Here is a 17,887-nt window from a genome sequence, read left to right as displayed (position 1 = left end):
ACTCTACACTGAGTGACAAGCCAAATGGTTTCCTGGGCACCAGGAAACGATTTATTACGCTGGGTGGTAACCATATAGCCAAATTTTGGCGCCTTGTGTTTAGTGTGAAATTACTGCACTCCAATAGGATTGAGCCGATGAAGGTTTATATCCAAGGGATGGTTGGGGTTTATTCCTTACGTAATGCCACTCAGGGATGAGTGAGGGTGGTCACTCTCATCTTAAATGTCAGGACCAACTTGCCTAACCCCGGGCTTCTAGGCTCCTCATGGAGCAACGTAGGATTGGATGATGGATGGATGGATGGATGAAAATTTTGCGCCAGCTGCTGTGAAAGTTCTTTCCTTTTGGTTAGAAAATAATGTATGCAAATATTCAAGACTATTAAATAACTTTAACTGGTGCCACATCATGTTCGAAGTTATACTAGTATGGCATAATGTTAATATGCCATTGGGTTATCTAGGTTCCCCCCTCGCTAGCTGGCGGGGGGGGGGGGGGATCATGGGAACCTAACTCCCACTTAATGTAGCCTACTTTTATGGCTTGCAATTGCTGCCAACTGTAGACTTCTTTGCATCTGGATACAGTTGCCTGTGTTGCTCAACGACCGGGAGAAGAAACTGCCGTTGATCTTCGTTCTTGGTCAACACTGGATTAAAGAATCAGTGCTACCCCTCTTTCAGCAAAGTCATTTGTTACCTGTAGCCCCTGAATGATGCACTCAGCTTCCTTGTAATCCTTACAACTTTCCCATGTGGATTAAGCTAATTCTAGGAATGAATGAGGAAAGCCAATCAGTGTGAAGATCTTCTTGGTGTTACTGGTCACAAAACTTGAAATTGCTTTCTGATTCAGTGCTGTCACCTCAAGGTCAACCGTTGCCCTCTTTAGTTGATCTTTGCTTCCTTCTTCAATAAGAGCCACCACCATTTTTCGCTTCTCTTTAGGGTCAACAGTTGGATAAAAAAAAAGGCCAATCCAACTAAATACCCTGATATATACCACAAGTTACGACCAAATGTTTTCAAACAGACTGGTGACATATCCTTATCTGGATAAAGTGACAATTCCTGGAGAAGCCTCAGATTATTTGCTGGAGCTAGAGCTGCTTTTGTTGCCATGAACCATGATTTCAGGTATTGTTTCATGATGCACACAGCAAACCGCTTCAATCCTCGGCCATGCTTCAGTGTGATACTTGTCTAATGATGGAAAATATAGATTTTGATGTTGAATATAACTTTAGCCTTGTATCATGCATGGTGACAAGCACCATGCAAGGTCTAAGAGCATGTTGTGTCAATAGTATTCCACTTGGCTTTGAACTGCTTGAATATGTGAATGTTGGAACCAGAGGACAGTCCAAGGCAAATGGTGAAGGCCTTTTGAACAAGCATTTCAAAAATGTGATGCCGACAAGCCAGGTTGGGGAGAACCTTGTGCAATTGTTGCTGAATATGGGCGCACGCCCCTGCCCACAATCCGGTATTGTTAGCAATGGTATCGAATGCCATCCCTACCACACGTTCAGATATACCCGTCATTCAAGGTTTCAGTGATGACATTGGCCATGGCCTTGCCTGTCCCTGATTCCAAACTGGGTACATTCAAAAGCACTGAAACTCCATCACCTGAGACGAGAACTGGAAAGCATACAGTGACATTTTCTCCTGTTACATCGGGAATTAGTGTTCCATCCCTGTGCACTATAAGTGGCACAGTTGGATGGAATGATTTCTTTAGCCATTCTGCAGATTCCCTTCGACTCTTAATTCGATCTCGGCAGATACTTTCCCTGTTGATAGTATACACTGTTGAATCTTGTCCACAGACAGAAATGGTCGCAGAGAGAATATATGGATTGCAGCACAATCTGAAGTTCTAAAGCAGCAGCAACTGGAGAAGTGACAACTGTTTTTCGTGCCCGTTGGCGTTTCAGAGGAGCTGCAGCCGAAAGGGGAGGACCTGCTATATCTGTACAATCGTCACCTGTTTCGTCTTCATCACTAGATGGGCTTTCCCCCAGCTCCACTATTTTCTCTCCTACTGCTCGATGACATTCCTCATGCTCTCTCTCTCTCTCTCTCTCTCTCTCTCTCTCTCTCTCTCTCTCTCTCTCCCTCTCTTCGTTCTTTCCGGTGGAGTTTGTTATCAATACCCAGCATGGAGCCTCACCTCCCTTTCTCCCTCTGAGCCACAAGAAACGCCTTTTCCTCACGATTTTTTATGAGGTCGAAGGCATTCGTGAGAGCAGTGTCAAAGATATCTTTCGTCAGTTCTTGGAAGTTCTTTTTCTTCTTCTCTTCTCATTATGTACTCCGGCTCTTAGTCTTCTCCAACTTTCTCTATTCTTTATGGAGAGATTCGATTTGGGGGATACGATTCCGTCGCTCAGATGCAGAAGTGAGCTCTCTCCCAGAATCCACCTGGTTCCTCAGACAGAACACATGCTGAATCCCGCAGTGTTCGTGTCTCTGTTCGCATCAGGTAGAAAAGTCGTTCTAACATTACTCCACAAGAAGGTAACTTATACTAATGGTACAAGTAGTCTTTCACTTGGTTGGCCAACAAGCCAAATCTTGGTTTTGCTCCTGCTTTTCATCACTGGTGTTGACAATTTCACTTCAGTCGTAGTAAATAAGTGCTTAATAATAACTCAAAAGGCAAATCCCTTAAAAACAAACAAACAAACAAACAAATACAGGTATTACTAGAATGTAGCATCCAATGAAATAAACCGAACACTTTATTCCAGTAACAAAAAAGTATTATCACTACAATAATTTTGCTTACTAGGCTCAAACTTTGGGTAAGATGTGGCACCAGTAAATATCATCGAATTCGACTAAAATTTGGTGTCCCAAAAATTTACACCCAAACCGACACTTACAATATGCACTTCCAGCAAGCAAAATATTCCAGAATTATTTTTCCCCCTTTGTAGTAAGGACCATTCGATTTCATACATACTTTTCATGGCATTCAAGAACTTTCCATTTACTCCATATGTCCTCAATACTTTCCACAATCCTTATCTACCCACCCTCTCATATGCTTTCTCCAAATCCATGAAGGCTGCATACAAGCTCTTTCCCTTCTCTAGAAACTTTTCCGCTAAAGACCTAAGAATGAATATCTGATCTACACAACTTCTTCCCTTCCTAAAACCTCCCTGTTTTTCTTCAGTCGAGCAGGGCGGTACTCCCAAACTGGATGGAAAGCTGATGACAGGAAGAGCTGCAGCTCCCGTTTCATCAGCCCTCGGGACTAGTTCCCGACCATCCCCCTTTGCTGAACTTTTTCAGTGTCTTAGTAACACAGAGTAGGCCAGCATGCTTTCCAATACAAGTCTCTAATTATCAGCACCAAACTACATGCACAGTACACACTACACTTCCTTTTCCAAATTTCAAAAATCATGGCGTCACAAAACACAGCCTCGGAGTCCCCGGAGGGGAGGAACATAAATGCCCCCACCTTCCATTCCTCTCCCGGTGACGACTCGAGCTGCTTGGAGTCACTGTCTGACTCACTTCTTCTTCATTTCTGCAACTTTCGCGGCCTTTCCCCCAACTTTCGCTCTGTTGAGCACCACCTCTCCTCCTCTAAACCTCACATTCTTTTCCAAACTGAGACTCAGCTGTCTGAGGCAACTGACAGCAAACCCTTTTCTGTATCCTCCTACTTTCTCTATACTCATTTCAAAGCCAAAGGTGGCTGTTGTGTATATATACGCAACAACTTATCTTCCTCTTGTGTTCATGAACTCGATTCTTCTGAATTCTCTACACTCTGGCTTCGGCTTTCCTGTCACTCTCTAACTAAATATATCTGCACTGTTTACCTATACCTAATTCTACTGACTATCAAAAATTCTTCGACTATCTTACTTCTACAATGGAACACATTCTATCCATTTCTCCTTTCTCTGAAATCTCCACTCTAGTAGATTTCAATGTTCACCACCACCTTTGACTCTCCTCTCCTTTCACTGATCCACCTGGTGAACAAGCCTACACCTTTTCTATCCTTAATGACCTAGAGCAGCTTGTACAGCACCCTACCCGTATCCCTGACCGCCTTGAAAAGAGCTCCAACATACTTGACCTCTTCCTTACAACTAATCCTTCTGCTTACACTGTTAATCTTTTCTCTCCATTGGGCTCCTCCGATCACAACACTATCATTTTAACATGTCCTATCGCTCCGGTACGGCCTGTGGACCCTCCAAAGAATTGTCTGTGGCAATTTGGAGCTGCGGACTGGGAGGCCCTCAGGCAGTACTTCTTTGATTTTCCCTGGAATGATTATTGCTTCCATGGCTGGGAGCCATCTGGATGTGCCTTGCGCATTTCAGAGGTTATTCTCTCAGGCATAGAAGCATACATTCCTTTCTCATATCCTTTGGCTAATGCAAGAAAGCCTTGGTTTAATCATGCTTGTAAAATGCTGTCGCAACAAGGAGAGTGTCTATAAAAGGTACCGGAGCCAACCCACCCCTGAATCACATCTTTTGTACGTTTCTGCCCGGAATCATGCTAAGTCTGTTCTTTGCTCTGCTAAAACTAATTTCATCTGTACTAAGTGCTCTCAACTCTCCAACTCGAATTCTTCCCGCTCCTTCTGGCACCTTGCCAAAAACCTTTCTAACAACTTTACCTCATCATCCTTCCCTCCTCTTTTCTACTCTGATTGCTCTGTAGCTATTTCTTCTACTGATAAGGCAGATCTCTTTGCTCAGACTTTCTCCTCCAATTCCACCTTAGATGATTCCGGTGCTGTTCCTCCATTTCCCCCGTCTGACTTCCTCATGGCTGACATTAAAATTTCTTCAGCTGATGTATTTTCTGCCATCAGAGGCCTCAATACTAACAAGGCATATGGGCCTGATGAAGTCCCTCCTGTTGTTCTCAAGAACTGTGCTTCTGTGCTTGCACCCTGCCTAGTCAAACTCTTTCGCCTTTGTCTATCAACCTGTACATTTCCTTCTTGCTGGAAGTTTGCTCTCATTCAGCCAGTTCCAAAGAAGGGTGATCATTCCCAACCTTCTAACTATCGTCCAATTGCTTTAACATCCTGTATCTCAAAAGTTTTCGAGTCAATTCTCAATAGAAAAATTTTCAAGCGTCTTTCCTATCACAAATTTCTTTCTGATCGTCAGTATGGGTTCCGTCAGGGACGCTTCACTGGCGATCTTCTCACATACCTTTTAGACTCCTGGTCATCCTCCTTTCGGGACTTTGGCGAAAGCTTTGTCATTGCACTTGACATCTCAAAGGCTTTCGATTGGGTCTGGCATAAATCTTTAATATCCAAACTCCCCTCTTACGGTTTCTATCCTTCTATCTGTGCCTTCATCTATAGTTTCCTTTCTGGTCGTTCTATAGCTCCTGTTGTAGACGGCCATCGTTCTTCTCCTAGATCTATCAACAGTGGTGTTCCTCAGGGCTCTGTTGTATCACCAACTCTCTTCCTTTTATTCATCAGTGACCTTCTAACCTGTACATTTAACCCTATCCACTCATACACATATGACTCCACCCTTCACCTTTCCATTCGGTTCCCGCAACGTCCATCTCAGCAATTACCTCAACAAACAAGGGATGAGGCTATGGCACACCTAATGTCTGACTTGGCTCGTATCTCTGAATGGGGTAAAAATAATCTTGTTGTTTGTAATGCATCAAAGACCCAGTTTTTACTCCTATCAACCCGACAAAATCTTCCACAGGTGTACCCACTAATGTTTAATAATATTCAGCTTAATCCTGCATCATCCTTGAATATGCTAGGGGTTTCATTTACACGGGACTTGTCTGGGAAAGATCATATTACATCTCTTGTAAAATCTCCTTCTAAAAGATTAGGTGTGCTAAGCCTACTCCATTCCTTCTTTATCCCTGCACAATTATTGACTCTATACACGGGTTTTATCCGCCCGTGTGTGGAGTACATCTCTCATGTGTGGGCAGGTTCCCCACAAACAGCTCTTCTCAATAGGATGAAGTCAAAGGCTTTTTGTTTCATTAACTCTCCTCCTCTTACTGACTCCCTTCAAACTCTGTCTCTTCGCTGTACTGTTGCATATTTATCTCTTTTCTATCGCTACTTCAATGGTCACTGCTCCTCTGAACTGTCTGCATGCATTTCTCCATCTCTACGACGGGGCAGCAAACTCTCATCCCTTTTCTGTCCAACTCTCTAATGGAAGAGTTAATCGTTACTCCCAGTCCTTCATTTATGCAATAGTTTAACTCTGGAACTGTCTACCTTTGTCTGTAATTCCTGCTTCCTATGATCTCCAGTCTTTCAAACGCAATGTGTCCAGGCATCTCGAAATGATCGGATCTTGAATTTGTCTCTCTCCTGTATTTTGTTTTTTTCTTTTGGAGGGAACAGTTATTGCTGGCTCGTGGCCTTTGGTTCCCTCGTCGTCACATAAAATAAAAAAAATCCTGTTATGTCCCTAACTCGGTGTGTAAGTATCCTACCATATACTTTTCCTATTACACTAAGAACACAAATGCCTCTATGATAACCACACACTTCTTTTGCCCCCTTTTCCTTTGATACTTGACTTCCAGTCCTCCTGGATTCAACCTTCCTCCCAGGAATATCTGCACATCTTCCACATCCATTATACTACTGCTGTATCTCTCCTCCATTCTTCAGCATTTCACAACACACTTCATCAATTCCTGGAGCTTTCCCGATTTTGACTTTCTTCATTGCTTCCACTACATACTATCATAATGATTCCTTCCTCTTGTCACCTCCCTCTTCCTCCCAATCATTCCCCAGCTGCTTATACTCGCATTTTCATTCTTTATGTTAAAAAATTCCTTAAAGTGTTCTCTCCATCTGCTCACTTTTTCTCCCTCATCCACTAGCAATCTACCATTTCTATCTTTCACTCTCCGACTTCTTTATCACCCTATCTTACTTCTTTACCTCGTTCCAGAACATTTTCTTACATTCACTCCACGTTACACTCAAATTCTTTCCAAAATCCTCATCCACTGTCATCTTACTCTCTCTTACTAATCTTTTCACCTCTCTCTTCCTCTCTGCATGTACAATAATTCCCTCTTCTCAACTTCCTCCACGCCCCAGTTTCTCATCCACTCACTATATGCTTTCTTCTTTTGTGCCACAGCCTGTCTCACCTCTTCATTCCACCATGCTGTTTCTTGCACTCCTTTTCATCTCTTCACCCCACACACCACTTCACATGCTGCACAGATTTCTTCTGTGAATATTTTGCACAGACCTTCCACGTCCCCAGTCTGCTCCAAATCATATTTACCCAACCTCTCCTCCACTTCTCTCTTATATTCTCCCCTTTTTTCCATCCTCTTGCAACCTTTCCACCCTCCTTGTATGAACTACTTCCTCCTGTCCTTCCCTTCTCCTCCTCCTCCATTTTATTTGGACCTTGACTTTCACCTCCACCAAATGGTGGTCAGAATGTCCACTCTTCCAACCTTTGTATGCTCTTGCATCCATTACACACCTTCTCAATCTATCATCCACACACACTTAAACAAATCATTGCTATCCGTTCATTAAGTTCACCGCCCTCCCTTCTCGTTGTGCGCCACGTATACCTCTGGATAATTTTGTGTCTAAAGAGGATATTGGCTATCACCAACCCCCTCCCGGCACAAATGTCCACTAGAGCACTGCCATTCTCTTCCACTTGTTTTTGTTGTTAAATATTTACCCACATTCGGTGGGGCACGGGCAAACTGAGAGCCCATCAGAGATAAACAGGATAAAAAAAAAGGACCACAAAGCATAAAAAGAACACACACACACACACACACACACACACACACACACACACACACACACACACACAGGAGAAAGTCCTAGAACAAACACACAGAGTGAAAGGCAGTTAGCAAGGAGGGGGGTAATCCCGTACAGTGCGGAAAAGCCTCTGGTAGGGTGCACTACCAACGACCTTAGCCACATCAAGCACATCATTGCCAGAATGAGTAAAGCCCCCGTCAGGCCGAGCATGAAGCAGAGGGATGGCCAGGCAGTCGAGCAGGTAATGGCAGAGGGGTTCGGCAGACTGCTCATAGCAATGGGGGCATGGTTCAGGCTCGAAGCTGGCAACCTGGTGATAGCACAGGAAGCCCAGGCGTAGACGCCAGATTCGGACCGGGATATAATCAGGTAGGCCAGGCTGAACCGAAATAGGAGAATATGACGTGGCCGCTGCATACCTGGCGGCCAAGCGTGAACCCTCAGCAGTACAGAGTTGATGGTCATCTCTAGGAAGTCTGGAGACAGTGCCATCCACTGCCGAGAGAACAGGAGGCAAAAGGATGGAGCAAAAACGTAACAGCAGGGAGGATGCTGGCTGCACGTGTGGCTGTTTCCACCAGTTCATTTCCCCCAATCCCAGCATGGCCAGGGACCCAGTGAAGAGTCACTGAGCCACCCCGCGCTGGATGAAGGAAGAGCCAGTATATATAGAGGTAAGTAAAGACTCCAGGCACCGAAGGGAGGAGAGTGAGTCAGTGTGTAAAACGACACACTGATCTTGATGTTGATGGGCGTGATGCAAAGCACCGAGGAGTGCCACTAGCTCAACCTGAAAGGTGGAGACCCCCGTGGAGAGGCGCCAGGATTCCGTATAGATCCCATAAGCAAAAGCCGCCCCTGTTGAACTATCAGATGAGACTGAGCCAATCGTATAGTAGACTGCTGAGGCTGAAGAGTTGAGAGCAGTGATTCTGGTAAGACTCTCCTGTCAGATGATGGCCGGAATGGAGTGGCGAGGCTTGGACACCGAGGGATAGACAACATTGAAAGGGGGAGGCATCCAAGGAGAGGGAGGCAAGTAACCTGGGCAATCCAGATCGGGATCGCTGCACACCTCTGATGCCACACCCAAGTTGTGAAGTAGTGCCATCGTAGCATGAGCCCAATCATGGTGGGAGAGCAGGTCAGGGGGCCTGCTTGCTAAATGCTGCAGCAGAACAGAGACAGGTAGGTGCAGATGGCGATGCACTAGACGGAGCGACTCAGCTGTAGCACGTAATGCAATTTGGTGGGCAAGCAATGGAAACCTACCTTCCATGCACAGGTTAATCAGTCTGGTCCAAAGTGGAGCATGCAGCATAACCCTGAGTGCATCGTTCTGAAGCACCTCCAATAACTGGGAGGTGGGTGGGGCAAGACCAGAAAGACATAAAGCACTATAAGCTACAAGGGAGTGGATGGCATGAACAAAAAAGGCACGCAGGACAGCATATGACGCCCCTAGACTGCATAGAGAAAGGTAGTGAAGAGCAGAAATGTGGATGGCGGCCCGCTCTCGCAGGTATTTCACTTGCTTGGCGAACGTGAGCCCAGTGTCAAAATAAACCCCCATGTAACGGTGGAGCACGACAAGCTCGATGCTGCGGCCACCAAGCAAGAGAGAACGATCTGGAAGGCGGAGACTGAAAGATAGGCACTTAGTCTTCTCAAGGTTGACCTTCAGCCCGAGTTCGCTGCACCGGGCATGCAGCCGGGAAAGAGCAATAGGCGCCTTGGTGAAACAGTCCCCCCTTCGAGAAGAGAAGTGCACAAATTGTAAGCATAAACAAGCAACGTCACACCGGGGCCATAGTCCACCGCCAGTAGCCCCTCCACCAGCACATTGAAGAGCAAGGGGCTGAGAATGCTCCCCTGGGGGGGTGCCGTTACTCCTTACTTGTCCATTCATATCTCCAATAAAAAAAAAAAAACACTCTGTCATTCCTTTAAAACTTTTCCATGCACATTTGTCCAGAACTCTTCTTTCATTCTATTTGCACGATCTTGCGTTGGTGCACACACACACACACACACACGCACACACACACACACACACACACACACACACACACACACACACACACACACACACACACACACTAGTCCACACTTGTAGTCCAACTTTCAGTCTAACCCACACAATCCTTGAGCCGAAGGATGCATACTCTCTTATATTCTCCTTCCATTTCTTGCACACAACAATATAAACTCCTTTTGTCCTCTCATTCTCTCCTACTCCCGTGCATATATCCCGTCCATACTCCCATTATTTCACAGTCTCCACTCTCCCTTGTCTCAGTTATTCCACACTCATCGGCTTTTGCATCCTCAAGTACCTAGACAATCTCTCTCTCTCTCTCTCTCTCTCTCTCTCTCTCTCTCTCTCTCTCTCTCTCTCTCTCTCTCTCTCTCTTTCGTCTCATTATTCGCACCTCTTTCATTCCATGTCGCAATCCGTACCACGTCGTTTGTTCGGTCCTTAATCGTCACCTGTTGGTCAGTCTTGGTCCTAGGTTTCTTGTTCGTATTTTTAGTTAGATGTTTTCCAGGGAGGGGCACTAACCCTACCCCAACCCACTTGCTGTCACGTAGGGAACAAGTGATGGTTGGCTATAAGGTTACCACCAAGCGTTGTAAGTGTTTCCTGGTTTACAGGAAATCATTTAGCTTGCCACTCAAGGTAGAGCCACCCTAAAATAGAGTACCGCTACACTAGATGGGTGGATGATGGGCTCCCCCCACCAACTAATGGTGGACGATATTATTCAGCTGAAAGTGAGTCGTAGGAGCTTAAGTGTTGATACTATCACAATTAACCCATTCATGGTTAGGACAAGTGTAGCGCTCTTTTCCTACTAATACCAGACGAATTTACTCATTTGAGCGTTTCATAGGGTCCCCAGAATGAATATACTAGATAACAGTAAACCGGTGCGTGTGATAACGCCTTGCTAATGCTTTTCCCACCACCACAGGACTATGTTAATCAACTGCAGAAAAGTTTCTTATATCCAAGGCGTCAGGAAGGGGTGTATAGAAACATTTCCATTCAGAAAATTCCCTCGGGCAGAATCAAATCCCCTGAGCGTAGCTTGAAGTGCTAAAAATTAAAGTACAAAAAAAAAAAAAAGATATATAGGTTTTGCACCACAAGCGCGCGATGGCTTTCCTAATGTAAAAAAAGAAGGAAATAAGTACATTGATGACAAGGGTCGTCATTGTCTTTAAACATTCATTAGCTTAGGTAGGAGTATTTTCTATGTTGTAATTTATTCTTGTGACTGTCAGAGGATTTTATTCAGTAAAGAAGAGTCACCTAGCTGTTAAGAGTTTAAGGAACGGTGTATCGAACACTTCCAGCCCACAGTTCCCTTTTCATCTGAATAAAACCGTCTGGAGTTAGAAGTATGTGACAAAATACGTTTTCGTTTTGAAGGGGTAAGTCTCTATATGCAGAATATACAGTGGCTTTGTGGAGGGTCCAGGGAAACTTGCAACCCAAGACACACACTCTCTCTCTCTCTCTCTCTCTCTCTCTCTCTCTCTCTCACACACACACACACACACACACAGTGAAAGGGATAACGAAACGAGGGATACAGGGTGAACCACAGACAATAGTTATAAAAACAGGACAAAAAAAGGCAGCTGAAAGAGTGTGGCTGACCCTTTGTTTCCTATTTTACCCTGTATGGATGGAGTGGTGTGCATTTTTTCAGTGCGCGCACACGTGTAAGAGTGCTTGTGTGTGTGTGTGTGTGTGTGTGTGTGTGTGTGTGTGTGTGTGTGTGTGTGTGTGTGTGTGTGTGTAGTATTTCACCAGGTCGGTCAGGGTCACGTGATGGTCGTGATAGCTTTTCACTCTCCCGGACGATAGCTGAGAGGTCATATAGTCCAGTCTAAAGGCAAGGCTTTAACCTTCACACGCGCACACACCCATCCCCTTGCTCAAAGGAGACAGTAACCGTCCGCTTCGTCAGTGAAACTTTTCGCAACCTGAGCAAGGCACGAACCCCGTATACCAGATAGCAGGTGAGAGCGTTACCACTAAGCCAGTGGTGGTGTGTGTGTGTGTGTGTGTGTGTGTGTGTGTGTGTGTGTGTGTGTGTGTGTGTGTGTGTGTGTGTGTGTGTGTGTGTGTGTGTGTGCTTTCTATGCACAGTGGGATCTGCCTGAAAGGGATCCATATCTGTGTAAATAAGAGTGATTCAACTATTCTGAGTTGGGTGAGTAGAAAAGCAGTGGATGAAATGAAGTGGTGTTTGGGTGGGTTGTGGGGTACACACAACCAGGGAAAGTAATTGGAAACTGTTAAGGTTAACCTGCCGTTAACGCTGCTTTCATAATTACTTGTCTTCATCCACATAGGTAAAAAATTCTCGATAACCGAATCAGAGATAATATTAGAGTGAAACAAGGAAAGCAATACCTGAAGTAGGCTATGTGGTATATTATCTTTTATTTAAATTTGATTACCGAGAGCATTACGTATTAGTATTTAAATGCAACCACAGGCTAATATGGCATATAAAGACGGTCAGTACAGCATTATTATTATTATTATTATTTTTTTTTTGGTACTGATCAACTGTGAATCTTTGTACCAGGTGCCCCAAAGCACGTGTTAGCTGATAACTTAGGTAAAGACTATATTTCGTCTGTCTTAACATTACCCATATTTTCAACCTTTCGCAGCTTATCTCCCGAGCCCAGGGGTAAATTACGACAATTTTATGGCTTTTCATCCTTCCATAGAACTTCTTTGTGGGTAGCATCGTATTCTCGTTTTAGTCTCCTGCAGTTGTGCTGGAGGGGGGCCACTTTGCGTGGTGGCACTGATACTCGTATAATTGGACGTCTCCGCTGCCTACTTATGCAGACTCCTCTCATCTCTCTCTCTATCCTCCAAAAAGGAGGTTATTCGGCTTCAGGTAGGGGACAGCTTCAACCTGCAGTCTACCGTGCTGCATTCATATGAAGCTGGGGTTACAACTACTGTATCGGTAGTAGTAGTCCCTTGCTACAGCTCAGCGGTAGAATATGGCAGTAATACGGCTCAACATCCTTTTCATAGCACATCTCCGTTAATAACACCATATTCTAGTACTAATACCGCACATTTTTACGCATCAGCATTTGGGTGGAGAAATGGTAAGTGTAACTCAAGTTAAAATGGACAGAGTATAGAAGCTCGTCTTGCATTACTCAGTTCGAGGTATTTCGGTCTAGTAGTACACTACTATACCCCAGAAAACTTAAGGGATGTTGACGGGTCAGTGCTTTTGTTGCAGAAGAGTATACGATCGAATAACAATCATTACTCCTCCAAGAAACTGTAATCGATGCACGTAGTATCTTAACTTTACCACGATCAGCGGTTTAGATCATTATTCCTACAAATATCATTTTATCCACGAAATTTTTTCCACAGAAAGAGAAATGAAATTGATAGTACTTTGGGCTCATGATAAACTTTTATTTTATCATTCTTTCTGTCTCCAGACAACTTATTTTAACTCTGGAGAGACAAGAACTCCAGTGATTAGACATAATCTTCATTAACCCGTTCACGGCCAGAGGGCTGTCTTTATGCATGTTGAATTTGGCCTTATTTGATTTTCGTCTTACACGGTCAAAAAGCAATTAATTCATCATCATTATTATTATCATCATGGGATGTGGTATACAAAAATAATTTTTATGTATTTTTGCTTCAATATAGCCAAGACTCGTTCCAGGTGTGAACCGACACAACGTTATCATCCTTACTGAAGCAGGTTGTTAACTCTCATGGCAGTATTTTCTCTTGTACACCATTCCTTCTCACTCATGGGGATTTTGATCAATGAAGAGTACGTCACAGACCCCTCAGAGTATCAGTACTGGCACCATTATCCCTAGTATGATGGCGCCATCACAAGTTATCATTTCAGACAACGCCAGCTGATTTTGCTCAGATGAGTGAGTCATATTAGCCTGAAAATGTTAATACTGACAATGAATTCTGTATTAATGCTAACACTGTTAATAATATAAACAATAATACTAATCCATCCATCTATCCATCATTCAACCCTATGTCGCCCCATGAGGAGCCTAGGAACCCGGGGCTAGGCAAATTGGTCCTGATATTTAGGATGAGAGTGAATAATAATAATAACAACAACAACAACAATAATAATAATAATAATAATAATAATAATAATAATAATATTATTATTATTATTATTATTATTATTATTATTATTATTATTGTTATTGTTGTTCCTACTACTACTACTATTATTACTCGTTGAGAGGCCACCTTCAGCGGCCTTCTGTCGATGTTGTCATTCCTATCTTCAGAAATGAGCGATAACTCGAAAACCGGTGGCCCGATTGTACTGGAAATTGTTTTATTCTTCAAGTTCGAGCAGTCTAACGGTACCTTGCCGTATCAAAAATTGCGCTACTTTCACCTGTCATAATAACTTTTTTGTTTTTATAAAACTTTCCATATGCACTAATTTTGTTCGTATTACATATTTCAAGTCATTCTAGACAAGTTGGGCAACACTGAAGTTTTTTTTTTTCGTAAATATGATATTTTTAAGTGCGGCGCATTTGTTTTGTTATCACAGGCGTGTACGCAGTCATTTTGAGAATTCAAGAAATGAGTCATAACTTGGGAATCGGTACCTGATTGGACTAGAAATGTATTATTTTTAAGTTTAGAGCATTTTAGCGGTACCTTTCTGGTACAATGCCCCTTTTTTGCTGTTACGGTGACAAATGGACAAAACAACAAATACACAGAAATCGGATGATTGTAGTATATATATATATATATATATATATATATATATATATATATATATATATATACAGTAATGCTAGTATTAACGGTGCAAATACTTATCACTTAAGAGTATTGAAACAAATAATTTTAATCAGTTTATAATTTTGGCTTTAAACTGGCAATCACTGTGCCAGGTGAGAACCGAAACAAAGCTTTAATAAACTGCTCATATTCATCAGTTGTAAGCCCGTGCTGAAATACAACCCCACCCCTTCCCCTCCCTTCCCCACAACTCAACGGCCCGGGCCACTGACGAGAAGGGAAGGAAGGGAAGGGAATGGAAGGAAGGAGAAGGGAGGGGAACCAAAAGGAAGGAAACGGAAGAGAAAGGAAGAGATGGAGGGGACAGAAAGGGAAGGCAGGTAGGAGGGAAGAGGGTAGGGGTGATGTAAGGAAAGGAAAGAAAGAGCTTGGAAGATGTAGAAGTAAATACGAAATGAAAAACAAAAAAGAGGAAGAGAAGGATATCAGTTGGAGTGAAGAGAGAGTGAATGAGAAGGGATGCGGAGGGAAGGTATGAGAGGAGAAAATAGAGGTAGGGATGGAAGGAGAAATAAGGAATTCGAATGGAAGATGCATGAGTGAAAAGGAAGAGAAAGGTATTGAAAGAAAAGGAAAGGATAGGGAGAGATATGGGTACGAGTGAATTTGAAAGAAAAGAGGGGAAGGGAAAGGAGATATTGCGAATAGGAAAAAGGGGAGAGAGGGGAAAGGGCAGGAAGGGATAGGAGAGGAAATGGAATTAAAGGAAGGGAAGGGAAGGAAGGAGGTAGGAATGAATAGGAAAAAGCTGGAAAAGAAGAAGAAATGAGGAATGGGAAAGGAAGGAAAGAGGTAGGAGTGAATAGAAATAATAAGGAAAAGAAGAAGGGAAGGATGAGTGAAGAGAAAAAAAGAGGAAAGGTTACGGAAGGGAAGGGAAAGGAAGGGAAGGACAGGGAAGGGGTAGAAGTGCGTAAGGAATGAAAGAGAAGGGAAGGGGAGGGAAGGTAATAGACGAGACAGGAGGAGTATGGTTGAGGAACGAGATGAAGGGACGGGGATAGGAAAGGGTAGGAGCGAGGATGTGAAATGTTGAAAGCTGGTGATGAGTCTCTTAAGGCCACATTATACAGTGATAATTCTCAAGAGAGGAAGGAAGTGGATGAGTTAAGGCCAGAGGGCACACACACACACACACACACACACACACACACACACACACACACACACACACACAGAGTCAATCAGACAGCCTCTCTCTCTCTCTCTCTCTCTCTCTCTGTCTCACACACACACACACACACACACACACACACACACACACACACACATCATTATCATCATCATCATCATCATCATTATCATTTTTCTCCAGCACACAATACCTTGGCGGCTGGTGCAAGATTGATAAAGTTTTGTGTCAAGTCGGGTACAAAAGTTTGTGTAATAATTCACCCCTTCAACTTCTAACTGTCCTATACTGGCTAAATAATTCTAAGTTGGAAGTGGACTGCGTTTCTCTTCCCATAGATTATTCTCTTTTGATACGATGCGTCAAAGATGAAAGTAACGGACATGGTCCACTCGTGAAGCAGGAAGAGTGAATAGTGGGTGAACGTTTACCCCTTGCTGTACATTTCCACTAGTTTCATGTTATTCCGCACAAATTTTCCTTCGTGACGCTTAGGGAATGGCAAGCTGGCGGAGTAAAATTCCATCCCTTCTGATTCTTTGTATTAGTTTAGCAAAGTCCGATTGACGTTCATGACACCCCTATCTCGTGAGCCCGAGGACATCATTTCAAACTGCAAGAGGTGGATACAGGCTACATTAACAAGTGTTCCTTGAATATAATCGTCTGGGGGCAGCAAGGCTAAAATAGTACGTCATCAGATTGAAGGAGTGAGAGGTGCTGAAATAACAAGGCAATAAAAAAAATCGCTCAATAAAACTTTCATCACGGTACACAGTCGTTTACGCCTTCGAATAACAGGTCCAGTCAGACGCACGGGTGTAGTGATGATGATGACGACAGTTATGAGGATGAGGATGTCAACAATGTGAGGGACAATAATGATGATGACTATGATGGCAATAATAATGACGAGGATAACGACGACAACTTTAATAGTAATAATAATGACGACGACGATGATGATAATAATGATGACAAGAAGATGAAGATAACCAATGTGTCAAGGACGATAACGAAGATGGTAATCAAGTCGGCAGGATGGGAAGCCTGGATAACGTAATTTTTTCTCGCTGGGTTTTCCTCGTATATCAACTCAAAGTTCAGCTATTTTTCACCTACTTAATCCCAATTTACGGCCGCACCCGACAACATTTCGCTGACGTGATAACCTGTTGGCTGCCTGACCGCAAAAGTGGGGGACAGCTTCTGGGTGGGCCACCTTTCCCTACTTCATATTCTCGATACCATTTTCTCCATTGCGAAAGACTGGCCAAACTTGTTTGTTCTAACATAAAGATTTGGACCTATCCATTTTTCAGCTTTGTTCATGGACAACTGTGTCTATTGTGGGAATCGATTAAGCAAGTAACAAAGAAGACTTGCTCGTGCCTCTTAACTAAGGCTTGCCCAATTTCATAAAACCACGACACAGTATTCAAGTCGTGGTAGTGGTCTAGATTGGTCAGATGAAAACAATCCACAAAAATACTTGACATTCTTGATTTGTGATTCAATGAGAAGGAATGAGAAACCCATTTCGTTGTGATGATTATTTTCTTACTGTAGCCATATATCACTAACAACGTTTAAAATGAAACTATTAATCCAGTAAAAATCTACCTTAAATATCCTCTCCGATGGAAAAGTGAGCTTCGAGAGCAGAAAAATGCTTGCTTCAGTTAAACATTATTCAGCAGTATGAATAATCCCACTCTTCCAGCTGCCCACTGTAACTGCGATTGATATACTATAGTTAGCTTAACATTTCCTCGCAAGTATGCTCCAGCTGTCTTGCAGCTGACTGATATATAATTACTGAAGCTTAAGAATGTTAAGGTTCTTCCTTATTTCACTTCATTATAAGCTACAATGTTTGACCTGACGTATAACTGACATCATCATATCATCCAGTCACGTTGCAGTATTCTTAAATATGTTGATAAATGCTGGTGAATTAACGCCCGAAATCATAAGTGTTTTACACGAGTGAATACATACTGTAGGGTAAGTCCGGGATAGATGGCCATATGGGAGAGATGGCCAATCACTGTAGT

The sequence above is a fragment of the Coenobita brevimanus genome, chromosome 5 (assembly GCF_032717465.1).
Source record: "Coenobita brevimanus isolate Jiangsu-jjx chromosome 5, ASM3271746v2, whole genome shotgun sequence".
Lineage (NCBI taxonomy): Eukaryota > Metazoa > Arthropoda > Malacostraca > Decapoda > Coenobitidae > Coenobita > Coenobita brevimanus.
This window is presented reverse-complemented; position numbering follows the sequence as displayed.